This window comes from Panthera pardus, unplaced genomic scaffold, assembly GCF_024362965.1.
Source record: "Panthera pardus isolate Hobbes unplaced genomic scaffold, ASM2436296v1 HiC_scaffold_13, whole genome shotgun sequence".
Lineage (NCBI taxonomy): Eukaryota > Metazoa > Chordata > Mammalia > Carnivora > Felidae > Panthera > Panthera pardus.
The window spans coordinates 142,163,309-142,179,858 of record NW_026526688.1 but is presented as its reverse complement, the minus strand read 5'-3'; the positions used below and the strand labels follow the sequence as shown (position 1 = coordinate 142,179,858).

General features: G+C 37.3%; 1 pseudogene; it reads left to right on the top strand.

Moving 5' to 3' along the window:
• The first annotated feature begins 633 nt into the window (after nt 1–633).
• Nucleotides 634–1,953, top strand: LOC109274965 (heterogeneous nuclear ribonucleoprotein A1-like 3; annotated as a pseudogene).
• The last annotated feature ends 14,597 nt before the right edge of the window (nt 1,954–16,550 follow it).

The following is a 16,550-nucleotide window of genomic DNA, read 5'->3' as shown; positions in this document are numbered from 1 at the left end:
TCCACAATTCTTATAGTTACTAACGTGCTGTTGATGTATTAAAGAGAGAAAATTACACTTAGGTATATTAACCAATGATTTAAATCAAGGTTTAAGAGTCAGATGTCTTCTTTGACACTATTTTTAAAGACCCACATCTGGCATAGTGGTGGGAAATATGGTGGAGTAGGAAGATCCTGAGCTCACCTCCTCCCATGAATATACCAAGGCTGTAACTCCATGTAGAACAACTGTCCCTAGATAATGACGTGAAGGCTAGCAGATTTCCATAGCTAAAGATTTAAAGAAAAATACACACCGAGAAGTGTAGGAAGGGCAGAATGTCCTATCATCAGGAAGCAAACCCTCAGTGTGAAAACCCACAAGTGGGAGGGATATCACATTTACAGAGGTCTTCCCTGAAAAAGGAAGGTTTCAAACCCGATATGAGATAATCCATGCTCTGGGAAGACAAGCCTCCATAATGTCTGTTTTTCAAAATTAACAGAGCTTAATTCTGGGAGGGCCTGAGGGCTATAGGAAATAAAGACTCCACTCTTAAAGGGCCTACCCATAATCTCACACTCTCCGAAATTTAGAAGAGGCAGCAATTTAAAAAGGACCTGGGGCTTTCTGCCTGTGGACACCACTGAGTAAGCATCATTAAAGCCTCCCCTCCCACCACGTCTAAGTCAGAGTCTCCCAAAGAGCCTGAACAGTTGTGGAAGCTTTTCATTGGAGGTTTGAGCTTTGAAACAACTGATGAGAGTCTGAGGAGCCATTTTGAACAATGGGGAACGCTTAAGGACTGTGTGGTAATGAGAGATTTGAACACCAAGCGCTCCAGAGGCTTTGGATTTGTCACCTATGCCACTGTGGAAGAGGTGGATGTAGCCATGAATGCCAGGCCACACAAGGTGGATGGAAGAGTTGTAGAACCAAAGAGTGCTGTCTCAAGAGAAGATTCTCAAAGACCTGGTGCCCACTTAACCGTGAAAAAGATTTTTGTCGGTGGCATTAAAGAAGACACTGAAGAATGTCATCTAAGAGATTTTTTTGAATAGTATGGGAAAATTGAAGTGATTGAAATCATGACTGACCGAGGCAGTGGCAAAAAGAGAGGCTTTGCTTTTGTAACATTTGACAACCACGACTCTGTAGACAAGATTGTCATTCAAAAATACCATACTGTGAATGGCCACAACTGTGAAGTAAGGAAAGCTTTATCTAAGCAAGAGATGGCTAGTGCTTCCTCCAGCCAAAGAGGTCAAACTTTGGTAGTGGTCATGGAGGTGGTTTTGGGGGGAATGACAACTTTGGCTGTGGAGGAAATTTCAGTGCCACTGTTGGTGGCAGTCAAGGTGGTGGTGGATATGGTGGCAGTGGGGATGGCTATGATGGATTTGGTAACAATGGAAGCAACTTTGGAGGTGGTGGAAGCTATAATGATTTTGGCAATTACAAAAATTAATCTTCAAATTTTGGACCCATGAAAAGAGGAAATTTTGGAGGCAGAAGCTCTGGCCCCTATGGTGGCAGATGCCAATATTTTGCCAAACCACGAAACTAAGGTGGCTATGGCAGTTCCAGCAGCAGCTGTAGCTATGGCAGTGGCAGAAGGTTTTAATTACTGCCAGGAAACAAAGCTTAGCAGGAGAGGAGAACCAGAGAAGTGACAGGAAAGCTATAGGTTACAACAGATTTGTGAACTCAGCCAAGCACAGTGGTGGCAGGGCCTAGCTGCTACAAAGAAGACATGTTTTAGACAATACTCATGTGTATGGGCAAAAACCTCGAGGACTGTACTTGTGACTAATTGTATAACAGGTTATTTTCATTTCTGTTCTGTGGAAACTGTAAAGCATTCCAACAAAGGGTTTTAATGTAGATTTTTTTTTTTTGCACCCATGCTTTTGATTGCTTAATGTAATAGTCTGATCATTATGCTGGATAAATGTGTCTTTAAAAAAAAAATGCACCTGGGCCATAGATGAAAGAGATTTATTGATTAATTTTAGGGTGTGTGCCAGAGGGGCAGGGATCTGGAGGAACTTTCTCTGGGAATGTAAGCACAGGTGGGCTTGCCTTCTTTCAGCCTAGGTCATTCAGTTCTGACACTATCTACCTTGCTAACACTGCTTGCCTTGACCCAGCATTCCCATGTAGATTTGTTCCACCCAATCTGCTGACCCCTACAGGCACCCCTCCAAAGAGGCTACCACCTGCCACATCTGGTGGGCAACCTCAGCTGGGACTGGTGCCCCTCAAGTGACTCTTGTCCTGGAAAGGGTAGGCCAGCCTAGCCTACCAGCACACCCACAGCAGCTACTGGGCTTCACAGCCAGCCACACCTGGGGCTAACCCCACTGACCATTATACCAGCAGCAGTTGCAACTGGACCTGTCAGCTTGCCATTCTGGGGCTCATACTTACCCACCAGTGCCCCTGTAGCAGTTGCAGCTGGACATTGCATCCAGCCAGCCCAAAGGCCTGTCCCACCCACCATCACACCCACAGCAGTTGCAGCTCAATCATAACAGGAGGCCACAAACAGCTCCCACAAGGCAAACCCCTAGGGCACCTAGTTCTGGTAAGAAGGAATATTGCATTTCTGGGCCCACAGAATGCCATCTACATAAGATCATAACCTCTAAGACCAAGAGATGGAGCTGACCTACCTAATATTTAGAAAAAAACAGACAGTCAGACAACATAAGGAGACAGAGGAATTCCAAATAAAAGAATATGAGAAAAACTCAAAAAAAGAATGAAATGAAACAGAGATAAGCAATCTACCTGCTAAAGAGTTCAAAGTAATGGTCATAAAGATGTTCATCAAATTTTGGAAAGAGTAAATGAAGTGAGAACTTCAACAACGAGATAGAAAATATAAAAAGAACCCAAAAGAGTTAAAGAATACAAGGACTACAATGAAAAATACACTAGAGGGAATCAACAGAAGATTAGAGGATGTAAAAAGATGGATCAATGATCTGAAAGAAGGGCAGTGGAAAACATCCACTGATAAGCAAAAAGAAAAAAATGAGGAGAGGTTAAGGGCCTCTAAGACATAAGTGATACTAACATTTGCATTATAAGGGTCCCAGAAGGTGAAGAGAGAAAGAGCAGAAAACTTATTTGAACAAATAGCTGAAAACTTTCCAAACTTGGGGAAGGAAACATACATCCTAGTCCAGAAAGTGAGAGATCCACAAACAAGATGAACCCAAAGGGATCTACACAAAGACACATAATTAAAATGTCAAAAATTAAAGATAATCTTAAAAGCAGCAAGAGAAAAGACACTAGATACCTACAAGATACACCCATAAAACCATCAGCTGATTTTTCAGCATTTTTCATGTCAGACCAAAAGAGAGTGGCATAATATGTTTAAAGTGCCGAAAGGAAAAAAACAAACCTACAGCTGAGAATACTGTACCCAGAAATGTTATTCTGAATGAAGGAGAGATTAATTCCCTCGACAAACAAAAATTAAAGGAATTCATCACCACTAAACTGGCATTACAAGAAATGTTTAAGGGACTTCTTCAAGCAGAAAAGGTCATAACTACAGGTAAAGCAAACCTAAAGGTAGTAAATTAATCACTTATGCCTAGTATAAAGGTTAAAAAAACAAGTAGTAAAATCAACTATATCAATAATAAATATTAAGGGACAAAAAAATAAAAAGATGTAAAATATGACATTAAATACATAAAATGTGGGTGCAGGGGAGTAAAATGTAGTGCTTTTAAAATGTGTTTGAACTTAAGAAACCCTTAACTTAAAGTAGATTGGTGTATACTTAGGGGATATATATAAACCTCATGGTAACCACAAACCAAAAACCTGTTACAGATGCACAAAAAAATGACAAAGGAATCCAAACATAACAATAAAGAAAATTGTCAAATCTCAAGGGAAGAAAGCAAAAGAAGGAGGGCACAGAGAAGTGCAAAAAATAGCTAGAAAACAAACAAAATGGCAATAAGTACATAACTACCAATAATTACTGTAAATGTAAAAAGACTACATTCCAATAAAAAGGCATAGGTGATTGAATGGATAAAAAAATAAGACCCATTTATATGATGCCTACAAAACACTCACTTCAGATTTAAAGACAGACTGAAAGTGAAAGGATGGAAAAAGATATCCTATGCAAATGGAAACAAACATAAAGCTGGAGTAGCAATACTTATATCAGACAAAATAGACTTAGAAAAGACTGTAATGAGAGACAAAGAAGGGCATATATAATGATAAAGGGGCCAATTCCACAAGGAGATATAACAATTGAAAATATATATGCACCAAACATAGGAGGACCTAAATATATAAAGCATATATTAATAAATATAAAGGAAGAAATTTACAGTAATACAATAGTTGGGACTTTAACACCCTATTTACATCAATGAATAGATCAATAAAGAAACAGTGACTTTGAACACACTAGACTAGGTAGTCTTAACAGATATGTATAGAACATTATATCCAAAAATAACAAAATATTCAAGTACAAATTGAACATTCTCCAGGTTATATCACATGTCATAATAAACTTAAGAAGATTGAAATCATATCAAGAAACTCTTTTGACCACAACAGTATAAAACCAGAAATCAATCACAACAAGAAAAGTAGAAAAAACACAAACAAATGGAAGATAAATAACATCCTACTAAACAATGGGTCAATGAAGAAATCAAAGAGGAAATTTAAAAATACCTTGAGACAAAAGAAAATGGAAACACAATGATCCAAAATTGGGGGATGCAGCAAAAACTTTTATTATTATTATTATTTATGAATGAGAGAGACAGCACAAGCAAGAGAGGGACAGAGAGGGAGACAGAATCTCAGGCAGGCTCCATGCTGTTAGCACAGAGCCAGACATGAGGCTTGAACTCACAAGCCAGGAGATCATGACCTGAACCAAAATCCAGAGTCAGACACTTAACTGACTGAGCCACCTAGGTGCCCCTCTTTCTAAGAGGAAAGTTTATAGTGATACAGGCTTACCTCAAGAAGTAGGTAAATCTCAGTCTAACCTTACAACCAAAGGAACTATAAAAAGAAGAACAAACAAAGCCCAAAGAATGAAGTAAGGAAACAATAAAGATCAGAGTGGAAATAAGTGAAATAGAGACAGACAGACAGAAAGACAGAAGAAAGAAAAAAAAAGATCTATACACTAAGAGCTGTTCTTTGAAAAGATAAATAAAATTGATAAACTTTTAACCAGACTCATTGAAAAAAAAAAAGAGTGAGGATTTAAAAGAATAAAATCAGCAATTAAAGAAGGGAAGTTACAACCAACACCACAGAAATACAAAGGTTTACAGGAGACAACTACAAATATATATATATATATATATATATATGCCAACAAATTGGACAACCTAGAAAAAATAATAAATTCCTAAGAATATACAGCTTCTGGGCAATGCACCCCAATATATATGGTAGCAGTATCAACAATAGCCAAAATATGGAAAGAGCCCAAATGTCCATCGATGGATGAATAAAGAAGATGTAGTATATATATACAATGGAGTATTACTTGGCAATCAAAAAGAATGAAATCTTGCCATTTGTAATTACCCAATAGAGGGTATTATGCCAAGTGAAATTAGTCAGAGAAAGACAAATATCATATGACTTCACTCATATGAGGACTCTAAGACACAGAACAGATGAACACAAGGGAAGGAAAGCAAAAAAATATATAAAAACAAGGGGGGGGGACAAAACATGAGACTCTTAAATATGGAGAACAAACAGAGGATTACTGGAGGGGATGTGGGAGTGGGGATGGGCTAAATGGGTAAGGAGCATTAAGGAATCTACTCCTGAAATCTTGTTGCATTATGCCAACTAACTTGGATGTAAATTAAAGAATAAATTAAAAAAAAATAAACATTAAAATGTTTTTAAAAAAAGAGAGAAAAAAAGAAACTCCTGAATTTTGTGCACAGAATAATTGGAGGGTTGGGAAAGGCCAAAATGTCAGACAAAGAGAGACATGATTGAGCAAAGTGTTATGTTATATTGATGAAATATTATGCAGGTATTAAAATGATAACCATGAAAACTAAAATTAAAAAAAAAGAATATACAGCTTCTAAGACTAAATCAGGAAGAAATGTAAAATGTGAAAAGACTGATTAGTAGTAATAAAATAATATAAAACACTCCCAATAAACCAAATTCCAGGACTGGATAGCTTCACAGATGAATCCTACCAAACATTTAAAGAAAAGTTAATACCTATCATTCTCAACTGTACCAAAAAATTGAAGAGTAAGGAAAGCTTCCAAATTCATTTTACAAGTTCAGCATGACCTTGATATCAAAACCAGATAAAGACACTGCAAAAAAAAATAATGCAAGCCAATATCATTGATGAACAGAGATGCAAAACTCCTCAGGAAAATATTAGCATATTGAATTCAACAATATATAAAATGGATTATTTACCATGATCAAATGGGATTTATTCCAGGGATGCAGTAATAGTTCAATATGTACAAATCTATCAATGTGATTATACTATTTTAACAAAAATAATCATTATATAATCATCTCATCAGGTGCAGAAAAAGCATTTGAGACAATACAACCTTCATTCATAATAGAAACTCTCAGCAAAGTGGGTATAGATGGACCATACCTTAACATAATAAAGGCCATATATGACAAACTCACAACTAACATCATACTCAATGGTAAAAAGCTAAAAGCTTTATCTCTAAGATCAGAAACAAGAAAAGGATACCCATTCTCAACACTCTTATTCAACAACATACTGGAAGTTCTAGTCACATCAATCAGACAAGAAATAGATATAAAGTAGCCAAATTTGTAAGGAAATTGTAAAACTGTCATGATTTGCAGATTACATGATACTATATAGGAAACCCTAAAGACTCCAGCAAAAAACTATTAGAAATGATAAATGAATTCAGTAAAGTTGCAGGATACAAAATATACAGAAATATGTTGCATTTCTATAGACTAATAACAAAGTACCACAAAGAGAAACTAAGAAAACAATCCCATCTACAATTGCATCAAAAAGAAGAAAACACCTAAGAATAAATTTAACCAAAGAGGTGAAAGACCAGTACTCTGAAAACTACAAGACATTAATGAAAGAAATTGAAGATGATACAAATGAATGGAATGATATATCACCCTCATGGATTGGAAAAATTAATATTGTTAAAATTACCATCCTACCCAAGGCAATTTACATATTCAATCCAGTCTCTACCAAAATACCAATAGCATTTTTCACAGAGCTAGAACAAATAATCGTAAAATTTGTATGGAACCACAAAAGACCTTGAATAGCCAAAGCAATCTTGAGAAAGAAGAACCAAGCCGGAGGTATCACGATTCCAGGTTTCAAACTTTACTACAAAGCTATAGTAATCAAAACAGTCTGATATTAGAACAAAAATAGACACAGATCAATCAAACAGAATAGAGAGCCCAGAATTAAACTCACACTTATATTATCAACTAATCTATGAAAAAGGAGGTAAGAATATATAATGGAGAAAAGAGTCTCTTCAACAAATGGTGTTGGGAAAACTGGACAGTTGCCTGAAATAGAATGAAACTAGACAGCTTTTTTATACCACATACAAAAATAAACTCAATATGGATTAAATACCTGAACATAAGACCTGAAACCATAAAACTCCTAAAAGAAAATATAATCCTGGACATGAGTTTTGGCAATAATTTTTGGATATCTCTTTTCAGGCAAGGGCAACAAAAGAAAAATGAACAATTAAGACCACATCATAGCTTTTGCACATTGAAGGAAACCATTTACAAAATGAAAGGCAACCTACTGAATGAGAGAAGATATTTGCAAATGATAGGACCAAGGCATATAAGAACTCATACAACTTAACACCAAAAAACCCTCAACAATATGATTGATAGACTGATTGATATTTTCAACATTTATTTATTTTTGAGAGAGCGAGAGACAAAGTGTGAGCAGGGGAAGGGGAAGAGAGAGAGGGAGACACAGAATCTGAAGCAAGCTCCAGGCTCTGAGCTGTCAGCACAGAGCCCGATGCAGGACTTGAACTCAAACTGTGAGATCATGACCTGAGCTGAAGTTGGATGCTTAACTGACTGAGCCACCCAGGTGCCCCACAACAATATGATTTAAAGTGAGCAGAGAACCTGGGACACCAGGGTGTCTCAGTCAGTTGAACGTCTGACTCTTGATATCAGTTTAGTTCATGATCTTCCAGTTGTAGGATTGAGCCCTGTGGCATGGAGCCTGCTTGCGATTCTCTCACTCTTTCTATCTCTGCCCCTCAACCACTTGCGCTTTCTATCTCTTTCAAAATAAATAAACATTAAAATAAATGAACAGAGCAATCCCTATAAAAATAACGCCAGCATTTTTCACAAAGCTAAAACAAACAATTCTAAAATTTGTATGGAAACAGAAAAGACTCTGAATAGCCAAAGTAATGTTGAAAAAGAAAACCAAAACTGGAGGCATTATAATTCTGGACTTTAGGCTGTATTACAAAGCTATAATCATCAAGACAGTATAGTACTGGCACAAAAATAAACACATAGATCAATGGAACAGAAGAGAGAACCCAGAAATGGACCCACAGACATATGGCCAACTAATCCTTGACAAAGCAGGAAAGAATATCCAATGGAAAAAAGAGAATCTCTTCAGCAAATGGTGTTGGAAAAAACTGGACCACTTTCTTATACCATACATAAAAACAAACTCAAAATGGATAAGACCTACATGTAAGACAGGAAGTCATCAAATTCGTAGAGGAGAAAACAGGCAAGGACTTCTTTGACCTCAGCCTCAGCAACTTCTTACTTGACATGTCTCTGGAAGTGAGGAAAACAAAAGCAAAAATAAACTATTAGGACTTTTTCAAGCTACAAATCTTCTGCACAACAAAGGAAACAATCAACAAAGCTAAAAGGCAAATGATGGAATGGGAGAAAATATTTGCAAATGAAATATCAGATAAAGGGTTAGTATCCAAAATCTATGAAGAACTTATCAAACTCAACACTCAAGAAACAAATAATCCAGTGAAGAAATGGGCAAAAGACATGAATAGACACATTTCCAAAGAAAACATCCAGATGGCTGACACATGAAAAAATTGCTCAACATCACTCATCATCAGGAAAATACAAATCAAAACCACAATGAAATTCCACATCATACCTGTCAGAATGGCTAAAATGAACAACTCAGGCAACAACAGATGTTGGTGAGGATGCGGAGAAAGAGGAACACTTTTGCACTGCTGTTGGGAATGCAAACTGCTGTAGCCACTCTGGAAAACAGTATGGAGGTTCCCCAAAAAATTAAAATAGAACTACCCTATGACCAAGCAATTGCACTTTTAGGTATCAGCCAAAGGATACAAAAATGCTGATTTGAAAGGGCACATGCACCCCAATGTTTATAGCAGCACTATAGACAATAGCCAAAGTATGGAAAGAGCCCAAATGTCCATTGACTGATGAATGGATAAAGAAGATGTGGTGTGTGTGTGTGTGTGTGTGTACATATATGTGTGTATATATATATATATATGTGTGTGTGTGTGTGTATATATATATACGTATATATACATATATATGTGTGTGTATATATACGTATATATTTGTGTGTGTGTATATATATATACGTATATATACGTATATATATATATGTGTGTATATATATGTATATGTGTGTATATATACATATATATGTGTATATATATATGTATATATATGTATTATATGTGTTTATATATATGTATATATACGTATATATACGTATGTGTGTGTATATATACGTATATATGTGTGTATATATATACGTACACATATATATATGTATATATGTGTGTATATATATACGTATATGTGTGTATATATATACGTATATATATATGTATACACATATGTGTGTATATACATATATGTATACACACATACATACACACATACACACAATGGAATATTACTCAGTGATCAAAAAGAATAAAATCTTGACATTTGCAACAATGTGGATGGAACTAGAGTGTATTATGCTAAGCAAAATAAGTCAGAGAAAGGCAAATATCATATGATTTTACTCATGTGGAATTTAAGAAACAAAACATATAAAGAGGGGAAGGGAAATAAAAATAAGATGAAAACAGGGAAACAAACCATAAGAGACTCTTAACTACAGAGAACAAACTGAGGGTTGCTGATGGGATGTTGGATAGGGGGATGGGCTAAATGGGTAATGGGCATTAAGAAGGGCACTTGTTGGGATGAGCACTAGGTGTTTTATATATGTGATAAATCACTAAATTCTATTCCTGCAATCATTATTACACTATATGTTAACTAACTTGGATTTAAATTAATGAATGAATAAATAAATAAATAATAAAAATTAAAAATTAAAATTAAAAAAATGAGCAGAGAACCTGAAGAGACATTTTTCCGAAGAAGACATACAGATGGCAATCGGACACATGAAAAGATACTCAACATCACTAATCATCAGGTAAATGCAATCCACAACTACAGTGAGATATCATCTCACATATGTCAGAATGGCTAGTATTAAAAAGACAAGAGGGGCGCCTGGGTGGCTCAGTCGGTTAAGCGTCCGACTTCAACTCAGGTCACGATCTTGCGGTCCATGAGTTCGAGCCCCGTGTTGGACTCTGGGCTGATGGCTCAGAGCCTGGAGCCTGCTTTGGATTCTGTGTCTCCCTCCCTCTCATGCTCTGTTTCTCTCTGTTTCAAAAATAAATAAATGTTAAAAAAATTTAAAAATAAAATAAAATAAAAAGACAAGAAAAAGAAGACAAGAATTAACAACTGTTGCCAAGGATGTGGTATAAAGGAAACCCTTGTACACTATTGGTGGGAATTTAACTTGGTGAAGCCACTATGGAAAACAGTGTGGAGTTCCTTAAAAAATTAATAGAACTACCAACAATCCAGCAATTCCACTTCTGGGTATTTACCTAAAGAAAATAAAAAAAAAAACTAACTTGAAAAAATAGATTCACCCTTATGTTTATTGAAGCATTATTTACAATAGCTAAAATATGGAAGCAACCTAAGTGTCCATTGGTATATGAATGAATAAAGAATTGCGGTATGTAGGGGCACCTGGGTGGCTCAGTTGGTTGAGTGTCTGACTTTGGCTCAGGTCATGATCTTGTGGCTCTTGAGTTTAAGCTCTGTGTCTGGCTCTGTGCTGGGAGCTCAGAGGCTAGAGCCTGCTTCAGATTCTGTCTCCATCTCTCTCTGCCCCTCCCCTCCCTGCACTCCCTCTCTCTCTTTCTCAAATATAAATAAATATTAAAAATTATAAAAAAGAATCACAGCATATATATGTACAATAGAATATTATTCAACCATAAAAAAGTATGAAATCTTGCCAATTGCAACAACATGTATGGACATAGAAGATATTATTCTGAGTGAAATAAGTCAGAGTAAGAGAAATACTGTATGATTCCACTTCTAGGTAGTATCTAAAAAAAAAAAAAAAAAACAAACGATATAAAACATCAGGAGACTCATAAATGCAGAGAACAACCCAGTGGTTTCCAGAGAGGAGGGGGTAAGAAAGAGGGGCCAAATAGGTGAAGGGAATTAAGAGGTACAAATTTCCAGTTACAAAATAAAAAATATCACAGGGATGTAATACATTGCATAGGGAGTATAGTCAATAATATCATTTTTCATGGTGACAGATGGCGGTTACCCTTACCATGGTAAGCATTTTGTCATGTCAAATCACTATGTTGAACACCTGAAACTAATATAATATTGTAGGTCAATTACACTTCAATTTTAAAAAGTGAAAATAAAAGACCCATATCTTCTGCAAATGAAAGGCAGAAACAGCGGAACAGGGTCAGGGCTAGGGTGAAGCAAATGAAGCAGCTAGGGCACCAAATTTTAGGAGACACTTTAACTTGTGGTTCTGTTAGTACAAGGTCAATGCTTGTAAGATCCTGAGAACGAGCACCTCCTTAAATTTTGTACCCTAGCTGTTTCATTTGCCTCACTCTAGTGTTGAACCTACACCTGAAGACCAGGTAGAGGAGTTAACTTTAACAGAGGCATAACTTCAGAGAAGACTGGATTTCCAGTCTGGTCAAAAATCCCACACCAAAGTTCTGGCCCTATTGGAAGGAGTAATCCCTTGAGATTTGGAATAGTAGTATCTGGGGAGATGGACTTAAGAAACTTGAAATCTCCTGATCTTCTGAGCTCTCGGAGTTTGCAGAAGTTGTTTGCACTTTTTGTTGGAAGAGCTCCCTCTCTTCCTTGAAGACTATGCAGAAGCTTCAAATGAGACTCATGCCTGTTAAGACATGCGCCTTCCTCAGCATCTGTACCTCAATCTCCTATCCAGTAGCCTGTAATTAGTGTCAAAACTTAGCAGAACCTTCCTAAGTGCTACTAGGAGGTAGGTAAGTGCTATCTGCTAAGGTAGGTGAGATATGTCAAAGGGGTTGCAGGACCTGGCTAACAAGCAGTGAGGAACCAGGAAAGCATGCCTGGGAATGGACCCTGAGGGTGCTGGGCCTGCTGGGGGAGAAATAGGAATCCAGATAATAGGGAGTTTGTCATAAAGAGGGCACATTCCTTTGAGACAGGAGTTAAGTCCCTGGGAAGGACCCTGAGTGACAGTTCTGGGGTGGCTTTTAGAAGCTTAGTAATAGTGATGGTCCACATAAAATGAAGTAGAGAAGCCAGAACTGCCCAGACAGACTATTGAGGAGGGAATCATGCTAGAATGGATGTACTGTGTTAAGACTTGACCACAGTCTACTCTATGAGAGCTAATCATGGTCCTCGGACACTGTTTAACAAGGTGTTAAAGAAAGCTCTGGTGAGAGGGCACTAGCATTGATGAAAAGCTATCCTCTTTGAGCTGGAACTGCTAGTAAGGGAAGCTGTTGTGGAACTGGACTCCCTGGAAGCAATGGGGATGATGGTATCCCAGAAGAGCAGAAGCTAAAGGGTTACATTTAACCCTCTGAACAAGGTGGGCATAATGATGATAATGAGCAAAAAGGTTGGATGATCACCAGGGAGGCCTGACCCACAGTCATTTATGGAAGTGGTTCATATAAAATGTCATTCCTAGAACAGCCTACGAGTATAATTCATAATACAGATAACATAAAGTGATCAAGAATGCAAAACATGAGCAAAAAGTATGATATCAGTTGCCCCAGTGGGAAATTATGATCTCTTGCTATCATTTTCATGATTTAATATTCTGGGACCACTTATACCCTGGTTTAGTAGTTAAGTTTGTTACCCCAAATAATATTTTCTTCCAAGTAGGACAGTTGTTTCATCCCTTATGTCAGGGATATACACTTGCTCCCAGAAGAACGCTTTCATGTTTGGATGTGTCCACATACCTACCACCATATTTATATAAATCCACTAAAGTCTTTTTCTGGTTGCCTGGGTATTACCAATCAACTTTTCTTCACAGACTTTCCAAATCTGTGAAACTAATTCTAATCTCCCACTAGTTTGGAAGCATATTTATTTCCTTGCTGTTCTCCCATAAGTTTTTGGGCAGATAGACAATACTCAGAGTGATATGCAGTAGAAACAAAGGTTTTGTTAATGTAATTTTCAATGTTTAGCGATTTAAACAAGATTTCTTTTAGAAATATATGATCTGACTCATTGCATCTCCTTTTTGATGCTTATCACATTTTTTTTTGATGAGGATATACCCCCTTGGTTGGCAAAGAGGTGGCAATGATTGAGGCAGAAGTTCAACTGTACAACTTGCATTTCATAGGCCATCAACTGGGCATGCTTGTATAATCCAAAATTTAAGGTCATTTCCTTTATTTTTCTTACCAGAAAGTGAATTAGGCTTCCTGCTAACGGGTACCTCCAAGAGTCCCATTCCTGCTGGCAGACAGAAGGCATCCAGGGCCTGATTCAGCACATTTGTGGTAAGAACTTTGAACCAAATTAAGAGTCTCCTTTTGAAATGGGGGCCAGAGGGGACTTCCAAATGCCTTCCTTGAAGTTGCTCAGTGTCCTCAGCTAATTATACCGTCCTCCCAAATATGTAAAAGAGGAACAAGGTTCATGCAAAAAGAGTGGGATTCCCCTTTTGGCTCACAGTGGATTTTAAGACCTTTATTCTAAACATAATATTCATTCTTCTCCAATTCTGCTGCTTTAATCCTTCCTGCCTCTTTCCTCTTTTAAAATAAGGCATGATTGCATGGGCCCATCCCTGTCCAGTGATTAGATCATTCACTAACCATCTTGGTGTGTACAGTGTCTATCATCCATGTCCCCACTGCTTCAGGTGCTACAGGGAGCTAAGATGGTAGGGGATGAGATAAGAGCATCCTGAGGAGTTTTTCTATGTGGCCCTATAGCACTTGTTTGAACCGAATACTCTCAGAGAGGACCATATTTCTGGCTAGTAGACTAGTCAGAGAATTGCAGAATGTTCTGTTGGCCTGGACTGTTCAATAGTTCAAGCTCTGTCTTCCCAAACTGTCGCATCATTTAAACAAAGACCCTATATTCTTGACTATAAATTTAACATAAGAAATGGGGGTGGCTTTATCCTGAGGGGGTTCAAGGGGCTTGCTTGATGAAACCCAATTATCTCCTAGCAGAGCTGAAACTTGCAAGCAGATTTCCTGCAAGGTTCTTTCTTGCAGATTGCAAGCCTGTTTGTGTTTGGATGTTCCTGTAGTGGCCCTGCTGACCTCTAGATCAAACAGATGTACACCCAAACAAAAAGTCCCTGAGTACTTATTTCTAGGACATCACCCTCCCAAAACAGGCTTCCGAGCATAGTGGGTTCAGGCACATTGAGTAAGGGCTTTTCTACTCCTTTTCTCCACCCCCAAAGTCCAGTCTTTGGGGCAGAATTCTCTATATCCAAAGTAACAGGCTGCTCTGTGAGGTCTTTAGACTTTTGACCAAGGTTTTGTGCTTCCATAAATCCTGCAAAGAGGCCTGCCTGATGATTAAGGAATATGCTTCTTATACAGGAAAGTTTCAGAGCTGATATCTATCCTGAATGAGACTGGCCCTGAACTTTTAATACTCACCATCCATTTACATTTTCCCAGCACCCAAGGCATTTAGTTGCTATAGGAGTGACTATTAGCTAAGGGAAAAGATTTCCCCTCTCATCCATTATATGAACACTTCTCCTCCAATCTCTGGGTCAATACTGACAATTTGCATTGAGTTCATCTGTTTCGCACCAACTATTATGCTAATTAAATTGATCCTCACAACCATGTGAAATTATAAGTCAAAAAGATCTTAATATCTCTGCCATTAGTTTCTTTATTAAAAAACATAAGTGTTGGGGGGTGGGCTAAATGGGTGATGGACATTAAGGAGGGCACTTGTTGGGATGAGCACTGGGTGTTATATGTAAGTGATGAATCACTAAATTCTACTCCTAAACCATTACTACACTATATGTTAACTACCTTGGACTTAAATAAAATTAAAAATAAAATAAAATTTTTGCAAAGAAAAAAGTGCTTGCTCAACATAACAAGTTGTGCAGCTAGAATTCTAAGTCTGGCATATTACATTTCAAATTCAGGGTTCTTTCAACTATTTTATGCTATCTTACCAGATCTAGAGGACCGCTTCCAAGGTGTTTATTTTTTTTGTTTTTAATTTAAAATTAAAAGATTTTTTCCCTATGGTATTTATTAAAAATACCTTCAAGATACAGGAGTGCTGATGCATAGGAGCACTTGTACCCCAATGTTTATAGCAGCACTCTCAACAATAGCCACATTATGGAAAGAGCCTAAATGTCCATCAACTGATGAATGGATAAAGAAATTGTGGTTTATATACATGATGGAATACTATGTGGCAATGAGAAAGAATGAAATATGGCCTTTTGTAGCAACGTGGATGGAATTGGAGAGTGTTATGCTAAGTGAAATAAGTCATACAGAGAAAGACAGAAATATGTTTTCACTCTTATGTGGATCCTGAGAAACTTAACAGAAGTCCATGGGGGAAGGGAAGAAAAAAAACAACAGGTTAGAGAGGGAGAGAGCCAAAGCATAAGAGACTCTTAAAAACTGAGAACAAACTGAGGGTTGATGGGGGGGTGGGAGGGGAGGGTGGGTGATGGGTATTGAGGAGGGCACCTGTTGGGATGAGCACTGGGTGTTGTATGGAAACCAATTTGACAATAAATTTCATATTAAAAAAATACAAATTAAAAAAATTAAAAAAAATACTTTCAAAATTATGGAGTCAGCTCATGACCACTTCCAAAACACCATTTTCTGCCTTTAGCATATTTTGTGATCCTTGAGGGAAAATACACATATTCTTTTTCTGTGGTAACAGGACTTCCCAGTTATAGATCTTTGTTGGTGGTGGAAACCGTATCATCTCTGCTCTTGATGTTTGTGTGGTTCTTTCCTTCTTTCCAACCTCTCCTTTGCCTCTTTCACCCAAACATCTCTTCTATATAACATAGATGGCAA